This window comes from Pseudopodoces humilis, chromosome 1 (genome assembly GCF_049639895.1).
Source record: "Pseudopodoces humilis isolate 2021_Gansu_Grassland_sample_001 chromosome 1, ASM4963989v1, whole genome shotgun sequence".
Classification (NCBI taxonomy): Eukaryota; Metazoa; Chordata; class Aves; order Passeriformes; family Paridae; genus Pseudopodoces; species Pseudopodoces humilis.
Genome location: NC_142200.1, coordinates 39670995 through 39687713, shown reverse-complemented (window position 1 = coordinate 39687713; position 16719 = coordinate 39670995). Strand labels below are relative to the sequence as shown.

Here is a 16719-nt window from a genome sequence, read left to right as displayed (position 1 = left end):
TGGGGATGGGGATGGAATGTTCAAGGCTGTTAAAGCTCTGGTAAATCAGAGATGAAATGATGACTGCTTGCCATTCAGCTGTGTGTTTCCCTCTAAAGCAAAACCAATTCCCACTGACATGCAGGAATGGAAAGATGTAAAAAGTCACCACGTGCAATTATCCAGTAACAAAACCTTTGATTAAAGTAGAAAAAACAGACTTCTGAACACCTCATGTGTATCCAACTGCACAGGAATATTTCTTTCTACTTGTGAAAAAACTACAGGACAACTTAGACAGAAAATATGAAACCTGAGACATTCTAAGTATAGATTATAAAAATATTCCAGCCCTCCTTGTTTGTCTGAAGTTGTACCACACCTGAAGGTTCAATGAAGCAAATTATGATACTTCAGTTAAACAATCTACAGAGACTAAAACAATAGTTTCTACCTTCTTTCATACTAGGAAGCTCATGGTTATCTTGACATATGTTTGGTAATAAATTTAACTAAAACCACAATGGTAAAAACTGAGGTTCCTAAAGACTAAATTCAGCTGCTTCATTTGAGAAATGGGAATGCTGCTTTCAGCTCTTCCTGCAGGGTGCATCCACCACCTCGCACCAGCAGATGGAGACCTCGGCTAGCCATCAGCAGTGCGCCAGCAAATGTGCAGAGCCCGCGGACGGGGAAAACATAAAGCTTTAGCATTTCCATCAACAAGTGTGTTCACTCCTTTCACATAACGCTTATTCCCTGTAAATAACATTTTTCTAACTTTTGACAATCACAACACTGAAACAGAATTATTTTAGGTATTTGACAATTTTGTGTTCTTGGCATTATATGATGGCTCAAGTTATTGCAGTATCACAAGACTTTTTACTGATGACACCAACGAAGAGTCTCATCTTCAGTAATGGTTATCACACAAAATCTCAAAGGCAAGAACAGAAAAGGTGTGGTCAACACTGTAACATTGAGGAAAGTAGGGGAGAAGAGAAATGGAGTCTCCTCTCAAGAATGAGACAAAGCAAAATAGCATGGCTATCTGGCAGCGCAGTTGAAGGCTACATCTCATTCTACATACACTGCCCTTGTCTTAAGAAGGTGACATTAGGTAGATGACGTTTGCTTTTTAGGTATCTTGTTTTGGTTTACTTCCATTAGTCATCTACAGTGCTCTACTCTGCACTCTACAGCTACAGGTGGGCAAAAATGCTGCTCAAATGGAAAGTATCTTTGTTCAAAACCAAAAAATGCCCTAGGAAGTGAAAGAAATAGATCTTTTCATGAGAAGTGGCCTCTTGTGCTGCAGAGAAATACTTTTTGATCACTCACTTTCCTCCAATGCTTTTATGTGCACAAACTTGCTCATGAAGTACAACTACTACTAGCAGAGATGACAGATACTTTAAACACACAGAAGAAAACATCTCAGAAGCCGTTTTAGCAGAGGTGGAGAAAAAAGGCAAGTTAGTCAAATCTTCCGTGTGACAGTTGACCCAGGACCAAGACAAAAACAGCAGAGCATACTATGATAAAACTTTCTACACAGCTGAATACTCACCAAAAACATCCTGTGAAGCTCCCTGATATTAAGACTGAAACACAAGCAGTTCACAAAGAGCATAAGCAGCATTCTGATACCATTACACCAAGAGGTAGAGCAACTTCACAAGAAAGGTTTATCAAACCTTCAAAATTAACAAAATGCAGCTATTAGGAATATTAGCCAATACATATAGCTAACTATATATATGTTATATATATATATATATATATATGTTATATATATATATATATTTGCTTAGGAATCTCTGGAATACAGAAGCCAACAAAAATTACAGTGTAGGAGTTAAAATTCCAATATAGTCTTTATAAAAAAAGTTAATTCACTTAGTAAAACCAAATGCAATTAACACAATCTTCATTTCTCATTCCGCACTACTCACGGATTTATTTTCGTAAGGTGGAACCCTGTCTTGAAGTTTCTTATATTCAGGATAAAAAATGAAATGGACACACACTTTCCGATTTCCGTAACTATCTACAAAAATGTATAATACCACCTCTGAACTGTTTCTGACCTAACTTGTAACCAGTTTCAGTGAAATACCTTAAATAATTTCTGGGTGGTTTTTTGATTGTTTTCCTTTTTTTTCTCCTTAATACTGCCACATTAATGGAACACATTTTTTGGCTATGTGGCTAAGAAGCGATGACAATTTGAGTGCATTTTAATTCTTCACTATTTGTAAAACCCTTGGCTGAGAAGTTAGTAACAAGGTACAAGGTTAACCAAGTATTTTTGCCAGCTTTTAAAAGTACACAAGTTCTGCACGTTTCAGAATTTCTGTAAATGTATTTGCACTTCAAGTTATTTTCCTGGGCCACTAAGGACATGCACACTCTCTTAAATACAGTTTAAATACCATGTTAACAAGGTATTCAGTGAATTTGCCAGACAAAACCTCACTGACATTGCTACAGCCATACAATGCCAAGTATCTTAAAATTTAGTATCTTGCAATACTGACATGACCTGACTCCACACAGATTACTCAGAAATACAAACGACTTGAGCCAACTAACTTGATCCCCAACTTTGTTTCAAAGAATGGAAAATAGAAAATAGAATACTTAGAATCAGCCATATTTGAAGTCTCCTCACAACTATTTTCACTAACACATCAGCTTGGAGAAATATGACAATGAATCAGGAGTGTGATACATTACTTTAAACTCATACATAGAATACAACCTTGCTTGGTGAATCCTCCCTCTTTCCTAGGAGAGGAAGAACTCACTGAGCTGCACATTAATATCAGGATTCAGCTGTTCAGTTTCCCCAGAAAGGAATATTCTGTGACTGGCAATAGAAGGGAATTAACGATGAATACACACACAGGCCTCAAACACTTCAGTGAATTTAAGAGTTTCAGTTTACTCATGGCAAAGATAAGCAAAATCACTCTGATCAGCATAGATTTTAAGTTCCCCAGGCTACAAATCAGATATCAGACCTACTCCTTTCTGTCCAGACTCAATACATGACATCCCTGCAGCTGTTATGAACTCAAGATCATGTTTTGTCTGTTGTCATCCCATCCAATGACTCCTTCAACCACAGGACTCTATTTTCAGTTTAGCTTCCTTTCTTCTCCCAAGTATCATAATAGCGACTCACACAAGGGAATTCAACCCCAAACTGCAGAGCTGAGCTTGAGATTTCAGCAGGAGCTTTCAAACAGACAGTATGATTGATTAAGATCTGCAAGGAAAAGAATAATTCTAATATTACTGTCAGCCAGCAAAGCCTGGAGAAAACCAAAATATGAAGTACGTCCTGGCACTAACTAAAAGTAGTAGGTGACTACAAAATTAAGAAAAAAAAAGGGGGACACAGAGGTATTTTGGAATGAAGTCTTCATAAATATTTTTTTTAAATTTTTACACCTAAACCTTGCTGCTAAACTGATACTAAAGACAGCAAAAAGTGTAAGTGGTTTGGAAACCCAGCTACTAGAACTACCTTCTCTTTAATGGCTACTTGTTTTGTCACTCCAAGCAGCTGTGAAAGAAGAAAACCTGTTGTTTTTAGGATATATGATGCTACTTGGTGCATTAAGGAAAACTGTCGACAACACTGCACATTTTTGAAGTCTATACTCTAGACTAATCTTACATAAAAGCATTCACTCCTAAACTGCTGTTCAGTGGGTCACTTCAAGAAGCTCGTCAAGTTAAACAGACACAAATACAAAACCAAGCAGAGGCAGCTCCCCAGTGCAGTGTACGCCACAGAGCATACTTCGAGGTTCTTTGCAATATAGCAATGGAACAAAAAATAGACCACAGGATTAGCGTTAAGTCAAATGAATGTAAACAGCTACAACTACTGACTTAACCTGAATTGCATTGACCTACTTGGGCAGAAAATGTTTGTCAGGTCTGATGTAAGCTTAAGCCCTGATCTTCCTGTTTGAGCTTTCAACAGCTGTTTATACAAGATTCCAGGTATGTGCCTGCTCTCACTGTTCCTCCACCTCTAGTCACCTGAACACACTGAACAGCAGACACGGTACTGCGTTTCTCTCAGAGGAGGTACTGAAACTTATGGAACTCCACAAACGTATGAGCAGTGACAAGCATATAAGCACATGATCAAATGAATTTAACCTTGGTAGCTACGCAAGGGCATAATTTTGGACTAACTTGCTGAATAGCTACTCAACTTTTTTTTTTTTTAATATTGAGATAGTTCACAAGACCTTGAGTAAAAAAATAATAAAACAACATAGAATTTTGTTAGCTGCTTTTTTTGTTTGTTTAATTGTTTTTCTCTTTTCTTTGAGCTAGGAGACATTCCTTTCATGGTCTCCACTGTCTATTGTACTTAATTTGCTCTTTTCATCTAAAATGCTACCTACCCTCTGCACACCACACTAAGGACTGAATGCTGAAAGGAACATTTTTCTATACATAGTTTTTATGCCGGACCTGTTCTCAGGTATGCTGATAAAGGCTTGAAAATGCATTACCTGTTACTACAAAGTAAAGCAAACAATCCTACATACTTCTTGGACTAAAATTTTAATGTGCAGATTAACCCCACATCATGAGTTAGCTCTCCTTATTACTTAAAATCTGGACAATCAAATCATTTTAACAAAGCTAAGCCCCTCAGGCTTCAGGAGCAGTTTCTTCTTCAAACACAGACTCATTAACTGCTGTAGGCAAACTGATGATTCCCTCTCAACAGGTTGCATGTATACCTTGATGACTGAACGAACACTAGCTCTGCCCTAGTTCTGAATACCATCAACTGCAGACTTCAAAATAATTAATATTGCCACACTATCCACAACAGTCCGAAACATTTCCTATTGCTTAATTGTAAGACAATGCACAAAATGCTCTCATCTCTGGGGAGCCTAAGATGACTTAGTGACCTTTCAAAGCTCCATTCAAGATCTCCTAAGCAAAGGATATCAGTTTAACCCCATGTCTAACATGCAGAATACTCCCTATCCTTCCTCTAATACCAGTGTCCATGACGGAACCTGGCAGTTCTCCTCTAGCACATTTTGTAAAGGTCTCAGCTCCTGAGAGGTGTGCCTACAGCTCTGTCTATTCCCAGGCCACAACTATTTTTAGTTTACCAGTATAAACTAGCCAAAAAGCTTTTATCAGACTGGTTAGGAGAAAGGGGAAAGATGAAAAGCTTCTCTCAGGGGCCTAACAGACCCATAGAAACAGGAGGTACCAGGTAATAGCAGTTTGTTCACTGTCTAAAACATCAGGACTTCAGGACAGATATGAATTGACGAGTTTTAATACATACAGGTGTCTGATACTCACCGAGCCTGTCTCATGCACCTGTTTTGCACATCAGAAACTGCTGTCTGTGCACATATTTCACAAATTAGTGAGCTACAGAATGATCAGGCTGCAAAACTCATTGCCACAGCTTTGTACAAGCTACAGCCACAGCTGTAGAAGGATTGCTAGAGCTTTGTAAAAGGATATTTAATGGAGAGTATTTATTTTGAGCAGGTTCACATAAGCCATAACAGACAAATGTTAAGAATCAGGAGAGCTGTAGAGCGATGTGTAAAAAGAACTGGTTCTCGTGTATCTAATTCTGTTTAGAATGAAAAGGAAAAAGGCATAAAAGTGACACACTTTCTGCAGATTTTAATATTGTGATCATTTTCCATCTAAGATAACTTGATATATACACATATATAAAAACAAGTGAAATAGTCAACATTTTTAAAACAAAACTTGTTTCTCTTCATGAAAGAAGATAGTTAATAATTTAGCTTGGGTGACCAGAATATAAAAATTATGCTCCTTTACTTGGAGTAACCTTAAGAGAGTAACCAATAACAACTGTGGGATGGGGAGGGAGAATGCTCTTTTACAATGAAATACAAAACTGATTTTGTACAAGAACCGAAACATATTTTCCTAACCTTTTACCATAAAAGTTACAGTTCTTAAGCATATCAAGTCACACTTCATATAACTTTGACTAGGCAAAATGTACCTCCTGACAAAACTTTCACTATTTCAGCCAGTACTAAAGTTCAAAAACTTACTGCACATAAACATTTAAAGTTATTTAAATAACTCACTTCTAGCAGCAACAGAACAACATACGCCTGTTGCCTTTAGCAAAAGAAAATAGAAATGAGGTCAAGTGTAAAAATAGAAGATAGTTGCATTCCAGACACTTGAAACCTCATCTTAGAGCTATGCATTTACTTCAGTCTCTAAAAAAAAAAAAACAAACAAACAAAAAAAAAAAACCAACCAAAACCAGGCCCAATTAAAATCAAAAAATAACAATCAACTTTACCAAGCTCCAAGTACACTGAAAATTTTTGGTTTCTAATCTTCAGAAGTGTATCTAAAAGCTTCAAAATAGCACACAATAATCACAGCATAAATAATTTAAATACTGTATTATCATATTTATTTTCATAGCCTGAGAATCTCAACTTTAATTTATTATGCATCCTTTTATGAGATGCTAAATGAATAAAATTAAAGGAAAAAAGAAATCCCAATTCTTCTTTGCTCAACTCTTAAAACAGTACAATGCAATACAACATTATGTTTTGAGAAGTTATTTTATTACTTAGTCCTGTAATTCTCAAGAAGGAAGAATGAGAAAAACCTACTCCTGTTTTCTGCTTCTCTTCCTCAGAACCATGAAACAAAATTCTTTCACTGATGCAACCTTCCAGAAGCATCACACTGGAATCACCATTTTTATCAAAGGTAATTTGTTTACTAACATTTGCATACTGAGCTAGTTTTATCTTGTCAAAGAAAGCAATGGATATCTACCCCACTTTCTTCTTTTTAATCCCCAAATCCTACATATCCAAAAGCTTTCGACTTTAAGGATCCGTATCATAATTTGTCTCAGTATCCACACATACCATAAATCTATAAACAGCACAGCCTAAAAGGACGTGACTTTGCCCATAAATCTCTACTACTTAAGATTTTCGATGCTTACTTTATATAAAACAGAGATCAACTTTCCTTTCATGGTTCTAATCAAAAGAGATAATTTATCAAAACTTTTAAAACATTTGAAGCAAGCACCAACTAAATATATTAAAATTCTACCAGCAAGTCTACTGTCATCAAAGAAAAAAAAATCAACACTTTACAATGTAAAAGGTTACAGCATTAATACTGTTATCAAAGCCTGTTTCACAAAGTTTTATGTAAATACTTTATTATTCTCCCTACTTTGAGGTAATGTTTCAAAGTATTACTTTTGTAACAGTACCACTTTAATTTACATCTCTGTGGCCAGTCAGTACCTTCTACCTTAAATTTTCCACAGTGCTTGCAAATGATTAAACAGGTTATTTGCCTGCACATATCAAAGTTGACCTTGCTGGGTTATGTGACAGAAAGCTGTTCTGCACACAAAGGAGCAGGAGTGCACTTACAAGTGGGGGAAACACTTTAATACCATGAACTGGGCTAGGATCAGCTGCCCCTACACTCCCACCACCACTGAGCCTCTCCAAGGCATTTCTCAGATCCGAAGGTGTGACTCTTACGGAGTTACTAAAGTTACCATTGAGTGCAGGGGAAAGGGACATCCCCTGTGAGGGGATGCATGGGGGAGAAACCAGAGGCAGGGAAAGGGAAAAATCACAGTGACTAGGAGAGAAACAAGCCTGGGAAAGTCAGGGCTATGGTGACAAGTGGGACAGGTCACCTGTGAGCAGGCTGCAGGTCAGTATGTGTGTCCAGCTGTGCCCTGCCTATCCTGCTGGACTGTTAAATCTCCTTTTGCAGCTCTTTCTTGGGCCTCTGTCTGGTGCCCATGTGCATCTACAAGACATGGATACAAGTCACAAGGGCTGGTGGGTCTGTGGTACCAGTAAAGCAGGGCGTGAGCTTCCGCAGGTCTGGGTGTAGTCACACGGAGTACCAAACTGGACTGGCCAGCAAACTGGCAGAGTGGCCTTGGAAATGGGATGGGACACATTGGCTGAGTGAGGCAGCTGAGTGAGCTGGCTGCTGGAGAAACAAAGAGGGCTGAGCTGCTGGAGAATCTGTGGTGTTTGGGACTGGCAGCTGAGCATGTGTTTAAGAGGCAATGGGGCATAAACAGACAGGAGAACTCCAGGGTAGAATGAGTGCCTAAACCCAGTAACTGGAAAGATTCGTAATACACAGACAAGTGCTTGCAGACCAGCCAGTTCAGCTTGGCCATCCAGAAAGTGTAAAAGGATGAGGCCATTGGTGCTGTTTGTGCTTGCATTAATGCCATCTCTGCATTAGTGTTGGTGTGGTGGCAAATTATATATGTACACGTTGAATACATGTGTTTGTTTGCTACTGAGAATATGTGCTTAGCCTCACAACTCACCAGACCTGAGGACATGGACACCTAAACTAAAAACAAGAAATACTTGAACAAAACTCTTTATAGGCCTTCTTTAAAAACACAAACCAAAATACATAAGCACATTTAGAACTTGAAAACGTTTCTGAATTAATGGTTTTCTTTGTCTTCAGGTATGAATCAAGTACTACTGTAAATGTGGCTCCAAACTTATTATTTACTTAAAAGTACCAACAATGTAATGTTCCAGATGTCATCTGGAAGGGATCTGGAGCATTTGTGAAAGCTTGGAGCATTCCAAGATATTCATGCAAATACTTCAGCAAGAAATGGAAGTTGAGAACCTTTTATCATTGCCTGTATAGCAGCTGCGCACTTGCACAGCTCAAGATAATCATAATTCCCATAATCTTACTGTATCAGGTTTTTGCAGTCATACAAAGCACATGGTTTTCACCTGACAGAAGTGTAGTTTACAGATACAACACAAGAGGCTGCTACACTCACACAACCTGATGTAGTTATACCATGGACAACTACAGTTTATCCAGAGCATGCCAGAAGGGAGAAGTCAAATTTTACACTGACTTTTTCTGACAACTGAATTACTTCAGAAAACATCACAGAATCTCAGGAAACTTGGCAGTAATGAGTCTTAGTCATGATGAATGCATAATTAACTGAAGCAAATAATGAGAGACTAAGGCCTATGGGATTTTATAATACTGCAGATGTCAGCTCAGCAGAACTCAAAGAAACTTGGCGGCTCGACTTTTCTATGTCCTTCCAATTTCATGGACCTTCTGACTGCAATAACGCCAAATTTAGAGTTTCTTGAAGGCAGAACACAGCAAAGCTTAAACTGGACTACACTGAATGGAAGGAAAACCACAGTTCATTCTCAAAAGGGTAAAGGAAACAGTTTTGCAAATAAAGAGCAGGATCACATGCCCAGCAGAAGAAGAGCCAGCAAAACCCCACCCACCTGAACACAACAGGAACTACCAGAGTATGAAAGAACTTCATCAGTCTCAGGCAAAAATTTTCAAATGAAAATCAAATCCTGTAATGGCAAACTGATGTACCAGTACAAATACAGCATTCCTGATTACTTGAAGTTATTAGTACTACAGAAAAATTAACCATTTGTCGAAATTCAGCATCTCCTTTAGCAACTGCTTTGGAGTTCAGTCTTTCAGCAATGCCAACTTGCATTCATTTCAGTCATGCCTATCAAGCAAAAACTTTTCTGAAAATATGATTAAGAAGATAACGGCTCCCACAATCATGTCTTTTTTTACTTTGATACACAGACCATGATATAACAGCACAGTCATCCTGACTGGGTTGAGTAGTATTACTTTCCTTTTTCTTTTATCTGTCAAGAAAACCATATGCAAATTCCCAAGTATCTGCTAGAAACACTTGCTATAGAAATAAAAATAAATCTCAGAATAGTAATCACTTCTCATTTTCTGCCAACCACATAGTCTTAATTCCTCTTTCAGTGTTAAAACAACTACTTACAGGAATCAAGCCTTTCCTTTGGGACAGGGATGCCACAGCACATCAGTTGCTGACTGTGATTCATTATTAGCTGGTTATTCCTATAAACAATTCCAATTACTATCACTTCACTTCCAAAAACCACACGTTGATACAGCAATCTCCTTTCGGAGAGGCAGATTTGTCTTTTTTAAAATATGAATAAATAATTAGCACGTCACCTCTGAGCTGATCTCTTTGAAATCTAGTTCCCTTTCACTCCTGAAGACAACTCAAAACAAATTTTGTTTGTTTTGCCTGTAGGATGGTATCAATACACACTTTTAATAGTTACATTCCTTCTGTGTCTACAATATTACTGCATACTGCCTTTCACTACGTCTTCAACTAGTATTTTAGAACAACTCTGATTTGACTCTAACTCTTACCACTAAATCTAAAATGACATTTGTAGACATCAGCTGGAAAAAAAAAAAATCTTCCCAGTGACAGATGCCTCCTGGAAGAACATTATCCAGTATTACAAAGTTGTCACTATTCATCCTGAAAATAGTTTTCAAGATTGCTTAATTTGCCATTAGAAATATGCACCTATCACTAAAGACTTTAACAAGACAATTGTTAAAAAAGGAAGAAATAATTATGATTACTGACAGATTTAGTAAGACTTACCTATTTATAAATCATGCAAAGGAAAGTTTTTGTAATAAAAACAGCAAGCTTGTGGTACTTGAGTGCTCAAACACAGACCTCTAGTGCTATTTAAGGTGCTCATGCTAACTACTGGCTACTTGGCTGGTGCTACAGCAACAATTAGTGCTAAATAAAACAGAAAATTCTTCTGCCCACATCCTATCTTTGCTTCTCTGCAAGTAAGAGCAGCTTTTCTGACTTTCTGTGTGACTTAAGACTGCTTTGAAAATTGAGACTGGAAAAGCAACCAGATAAAAGGCATTATTGGCCGAAAGAGAAACAGAAGAGCAAACCTGAGCCACTGACTTTTAACCAGTCTCTCATCACCACATCCTAAAAAACATTAAGAACAGAGATCCTGTTTACAGTATCTCCACTGCCACAGAACTGGTTGGTTGTCCACATGTTCTTTGTGTGTGTGTGTCTCTAAACACATGCCATCTCCAGTAAAGCAGGAATGTCATCAGCCAAGACAAGAGCTCTCTTCTCTAACTGCTTAGCTACCTCTACTTCAGATTTACCCTGCCTGCCATCTTTTTTTTTTTTTTTAATACTTCAAATAATGTATACCTTCAGTAAATCCTCTCATATCTAACAGCTCCATGCTGACAACTCTGATGCCCTGCAGCATCTCCATATAAATGTCTTTCATTCGGGATTAAAAACATCTCATGTCTCTATCAAACCACTTGATGTAAGCCTGTTACCTTTTAAACCTGATTTTAAGGTTTTGTTGTCAAATTCTGAACTGTTTACTCAAACAAGTTTTTCAATGTTCATTCCAATTGTACTCTTTTACACCCCAGAAATGCAGAAAACCCAACTTTGTTTTTCAAAGACGTATGTACAAATTTTTTCGTATGCTGAGCAAATACTACCCTGAGAAAATCAAGTGAAATTAAAATACCTGAGAGGCATTCCAAACCTCACCTGTTATGTCACCTTAACAACACTCACAGTATCTTAAACCTCCAATTGCCTGCAACTCATAGAGCTCAATACTCTGCACTTATAAAAGCAAGATCTTTACATCCTTTCTTCATTAAACATTAACAAAACAAGCCTTAAGTGCATTTTCTAAGAAGCAGGCTTATTTTTCTGCCCCAAAACAGCCCTTCTAAGGAGTTCCACAGTAATTCCCCACCCTAGAACTTCACCATATGAGAATACACCAGAACCTGTACCCTGTGAGTTCCCAAGGTGATTCCTGATGTCACATCTAATCTCTTTTAGGGCTGTGGAGTTTGTCTTTTGTTTATTTTAGGTGCTCTGTAGTGACCTCTAAACCAGTGTCTTTCTGACAATAAAGGACAATTTATATGTTTGTGTTTCAATTTAAAGGACAGATAAAATTAATTGAGAAATTTGTCACCAATTGTAGCCACAATGTACAAGTGATAAAGATCCTACAGTTGTTCTCCAGACCCATTTCCAATCCTACAGGTTCCAATCCTTTTCTTCTTTCCAAAAAATAAGTTTCTTTGGACTGCCATTTTTAAAGACATCTTTGCTTACAGTTTACTTTTACTTCTTACTTTCAACATTTCCAATAAGCTTCTGACCAGAAGCAGATTCAGCAAGAATCCACAACATACATTCCATCAGTATTCCAACCTCCTTGAGGTTAACATCACTGTCGGCTTTGCAATACTTTTTCTGAAACATGAAGTAGGCATGACATACCAGGACAAAAAGGAGAGAAAACCAATACCACTCTTCTGAATGCCAGCCAGCTATCTTTCAGTTCTGCAAAAAGTCACATTCACCATCCTGAGCTGCTATAAATTCTATCCTTTCTTCAAAGACCAGAAGTCCAGCCCAAATTTCTTAAATAACATAGCAGCAGAAACTGCTTTATGAGCTTGCATGAAGGAGGCCTGAAGGCTTTCATTAACATCCAGTGCATACAAATAAGTCCCAAAGGAATTGGAGCACAGCAGTTATTTCCTGATGCTCTCATGTAATTATACCCATAATATTTGATATAACTACCACACTTCAGTCCCTGTAACTCCATAAATTACGAAGCAGAATAGTGTGAACACAGTTTGGCAAAGCAGATACATTTAAACAGTTCTCCATTCAAAAAATCCACACTTGGTTGGAGAGGATGAAGCATGCAGATCAACTTCTGATCCTACCAGAAGATTCCTGGATTGCCTTAGGCCAGTCACATACCCCATTATTCATCTGTAAAACATAATTGCACATATATCCTACCCACTTTTGCTTTGAGGAGTTTACATTCTGAGTAGGTAAAATAAATGAGATTATATTAAACAATGTCTGCATTTAAAAGTGCCAAGTGCTGGAGACTTCAAGGCACTTTTCTTACACAGAGAGCTAATTAATCATCAGCTACAGAACATCACTTTCAGTTCAGCAGGGTAGAATAGCAGATCTCTGTGACATTCCTGCTGAAAATGGGAACAAAGCAGGAAATGACAAGAACAGGTACATGTAAAGACACTTCTCATCCAGGAAAAAATTACTGTCTTTTCAGGTGTTTCTCTCCATGCACCTGAGTGGCATGAGCATTATCATAACGCTTCATGTTTCAGAATTGCTTTTAATGTATTTGTTCAGGAGAACTTTTAAAACACCTGACATCAACTTTCTGAGACACTGCATGGGGAAATTTTATTGCCTGGTTCTGGGGGGGAACAAAACAAGAACCATACACTACAATGTCTTGCAAGTTTGCCTTAAGATTTCTACCTGCACTGGTATCATGCCTAAGAAGCCTACCTTTAGCTTCAGAATACACGCTTCCCGTCTCAAGGCACTTCAAGTTTACAAAAACAGCCAAGTGACTGCTCTGGTATCGTCCAGAACAGGCATGGAAAACTACAATACATGCCTGACACTGAGGTCCTATTCTTAGGTCTCCTATTAGACAGCAGCCTCTTCAAAAGGAGCTGCAGGCTGGGGCAGTCACTGACAGCCAAACAGAAGACTAAATAATAAAACCACTAAACTGCCAAGACTATGTTTATAAAAATGGCAAAATTTCATAATTTACAAATAGAATACTGCAAAATTAAAACTGGCTAATCACATATGAAAAGCAAGTCATGACTCAGATTGATGAAGAAAATCCAGAGAATAGACCAATAAGAGAGGCAGGAAGATATTTACAAGTATTCTGGACTGAAGGTAAGAGATTATGCAGGGAAGGAACCTAACCCTGCGTAGACAGAGCAATAAAATTTGGCCATCCAGGACTGTTCAGTATTATATACGTTTTTCTGTTTCTGCGATTTCATCAAATCCTCCTCACTGCAGACCTTTCAACAACATCTAATTGTATTTTCTAGCATTTCTGAGGGACACTGACTGTTGTAAAGAACATCTGGCTAAGTGTCCCTCTCCAAAGCCCTCATTGTGGCTCTCTGACCTCACTCACATACTTCTAACATTCCTATCATTATATTTCTTCAACCAAATTCAGTTAAAATACCGATAGATGTCACACATTTTTCCACCTACATATCCATAATACTTTTCAAACTTTCCCAACAAATCAGGCAGGAGTTCTGCAGAAGACAGCTCCATTTATCCAAGCCTGATTCCTTCCAGAGATTGTCTGCCCAGAGTAAGATAATGGTCCTGCTGGGGGAAAAAAGCATATCACACATTATAATTCATTTTCAAGCATAACTGATTAAGGTTACAAAGATATTGTCACCACACATTATCGTAATTTACTAACTTTAAGCACTGGATGTTTTGTGTCTTGCATCTTAAAAAGCATTCTCTGTAACACAGATGTCATAGGGTCAAGAGGAATTGGGTATCTTCATTAATTTGCTGAAGTGCTGACTAGCCTTATTCTGGGTATTTTTTGTGTGTTTCTCAACGTTTGCTGCTGATTATGAGACAGAACCTTACCTTCTTGCTAAAGCCTACAGTTCAACTGTACTTGACTTATTACTTGACAGGAGTAAAATACCCCATAGAAGAATTAACTATGTTGGCACTGGCAAGTACTGCAAGGACACAAGTATTTTCCACACACTGGAGAAGTTTAGTAGTTTCATGAAGAATTTGTTTTCAGATACCCCCTCACTCTTCCACCTTAGGTGGTTTTTTCCACTTTTGTTGTTGTTGATTTGGTTTTGAGTATTTTTGGGGTTTTTTTGTGGGGTTTTTTTTTTTGTGGTTTTTTTTTTATATGACAGAGCTGCACAAAGCAGACGGCTGACCGAGTATCAAATAAATGCCAAGATTCCTTTCCCCTCTGCCCTCCCTTCCCTTTCCTGCAACTTCAGAGGGAGCCGCTGATTAACTGCCGAGGCAGGGGAGAGGACGGCGGACGGAGGAGAGACGAGACCCGCACATGCACTGCAGAAGGTGGCTCGAGGTTTCGGGCCCAAGAGGAATCCCATTAACACCGCAGACCGCAGCTCAGCTACAGACATGACCCCAGGACGCCTCCTCGAGCAGATAACAACAAAGAAAACAGACGGGAGGAGGTGGCAGCCCTGGAGCCAGTTCCTGCTCCTCCCCTTACTCTTCTCCCAGCCAAAACAGAGACCACAACATAAACCGAGACAGAATGTGCGTTTATGGCAAAGCTGGGGACACAGGCAGCCTTCTCCTTTTCCCCCGGCGGCTGCCGCCAGGAATGCTCCCCGACCGATTCACCCTGGCTTACGGGCGAAAAGTGAAGTTATCGCGCATTTCACACACTTTATTTATATAAACAAAGTATCCCGCTCGCTGCAGCCGCACCACCTCCTCCACTCCTTAGCCCACGGTTTTTCCTTGAAACAAAACAAAATGTTGTCTCACGCACCCCTCAACGATGTCTCGGCCTAGAAGACGCAGACCCCACAAGCCCCTCTGGTTCTAAAGGCTCGACAGCAAGAAAAACAACCAAACAAACCAAGCCCAAACAAATCCCCCAAAACGCAGGCTTCCCTTCTCACTGCATTTCCTCAAAGGCAGAAAGCAAACGCAGAGCCGTCATGGGGGCGGGGGGAGGCAGAGCGCTGAGCCGCAGCGGGGGACAAGCGCTGCTCTCACCTTGTCTGTACCAGCACCCCCCCGCCTGGATCTCGAGGCTGGAACCTTCTCTCTTGTCCCCGTCCTCTCACAGCTGCTCAGGCCCGCGGCAGCTACACCAACCACCTCTCCTCCTCCCAACCCGTTTTGGGCCAGAGATTATTTATTACGCGGACGGCGCGAGGGGTGGTAAGGGTCGGGGAAAGGAGAAGGAGGAGGAGGAAGAAGAAAAAAGGGCTGCCAGGAGCGTACGCACAGAGCCCGTCCTGTCCCTCCCCAGGGCGAGCCCTCACCCTGTCCCTGCTGCGCGAAAACAACCGCCCCCCCCATCCCCCTTCCCCCGCGCCTGCGTGCGGGGCCCGCGGACAATGGGGATCGGAGCGCCCGGGGAGACAGCGAAGGGCAGGGGCCGGAGGGCCGCATTCTCCCCCCTCCCCGCCGCCACCCACCGTCCCGGCCGTCCGACGGGGCCCCCGCATCGCACAGCGCGGCCGGAGCGCAGTTCTGCCCACCCCACTACAGTGCGGGACACTCACCCGTTCAGCAGCGGGCCCTGGACCCTGCAGCTGGGCAGCACCGGCGAGACCCGCCGGTGGGGGGGAGGGAGGGGGGAGAGCCGAGAAGAGAGCGAGAATTGTAGGCAGGAGAGCACTCCGGCGCTGGGCAGCCACAGGCCGGGGTTCACGGTCGGTTCGGCGGCCGGTGCCCGTGCGAGGGACGGGACGGGACGGGACGGAGGGGGCGGGGTCCGACAGCTGAGAGGATGTAAACAGAGCGTCACGTGCCCCCGCCCCCCGCGCGCGGGGCCGCCGGGCGAGGCGAGGGCGAGCGCTGCGCCGCTCCGCGCCCGGCCCTGATTGGCCGCTCGCCCCCCTCCCGACAGCCAATGGGCGGCCGGCGCTCGCGGCACTCGTCACCAGTCGCTCAGGGGTCGCGGGGGGCCCGCGCGCGCTGACTCCCTCCTCTCTCGCGCTCTCCTTCCCGCGCCCCGCCGGCTGGAAAGCGCTGGCAGTCCCGTGTCCCCGGCCCCCTGCTCTCCCGTGGGCCGCCGAGGATGGACAGCAGGACCGTCTATTCTGGTTATTCCGCACCGTGTTCTCGTGCGGAAGGGCCGAGCCGCGGGGGGAGGAGCGGCAGTGGCG

The 16719-nt window shown here is 41.0% G+C and overlaps 1 protein-coding gene across 3 annotated transcripts in view; it reads right to left on the bottom strand.

Annotated features, from left to right (window-relative positions):
* The window catches only part of PCMTD1 (protein-L-isoaspartate (D-aspartate) O-methyltransferase domain containing 1), a 41241-nt gene extending 24923 nt beyond the window's left edge, over positions 1 to 16318 (bottom strand). Inside the window, exon 1 of one of the 3 annotated variants that reach the window (XM_005517169.3) lies at positions 16114 to 16318. The gene's annotated coding sequence lies outside the window, so the exon portion shown is untranslated. Of the gene's footprint in view, positions 1 to 3172; positions 3238 to 15598; positions 15822 to 16113 lie in introns of those variants that run through there. The other 2 variants (XM_014256386.2, XM_014256391.2) reach the window with 2 other exon arrangements.
* Positions 16319 to 16719: the final 401 nt, after the last annotated feature.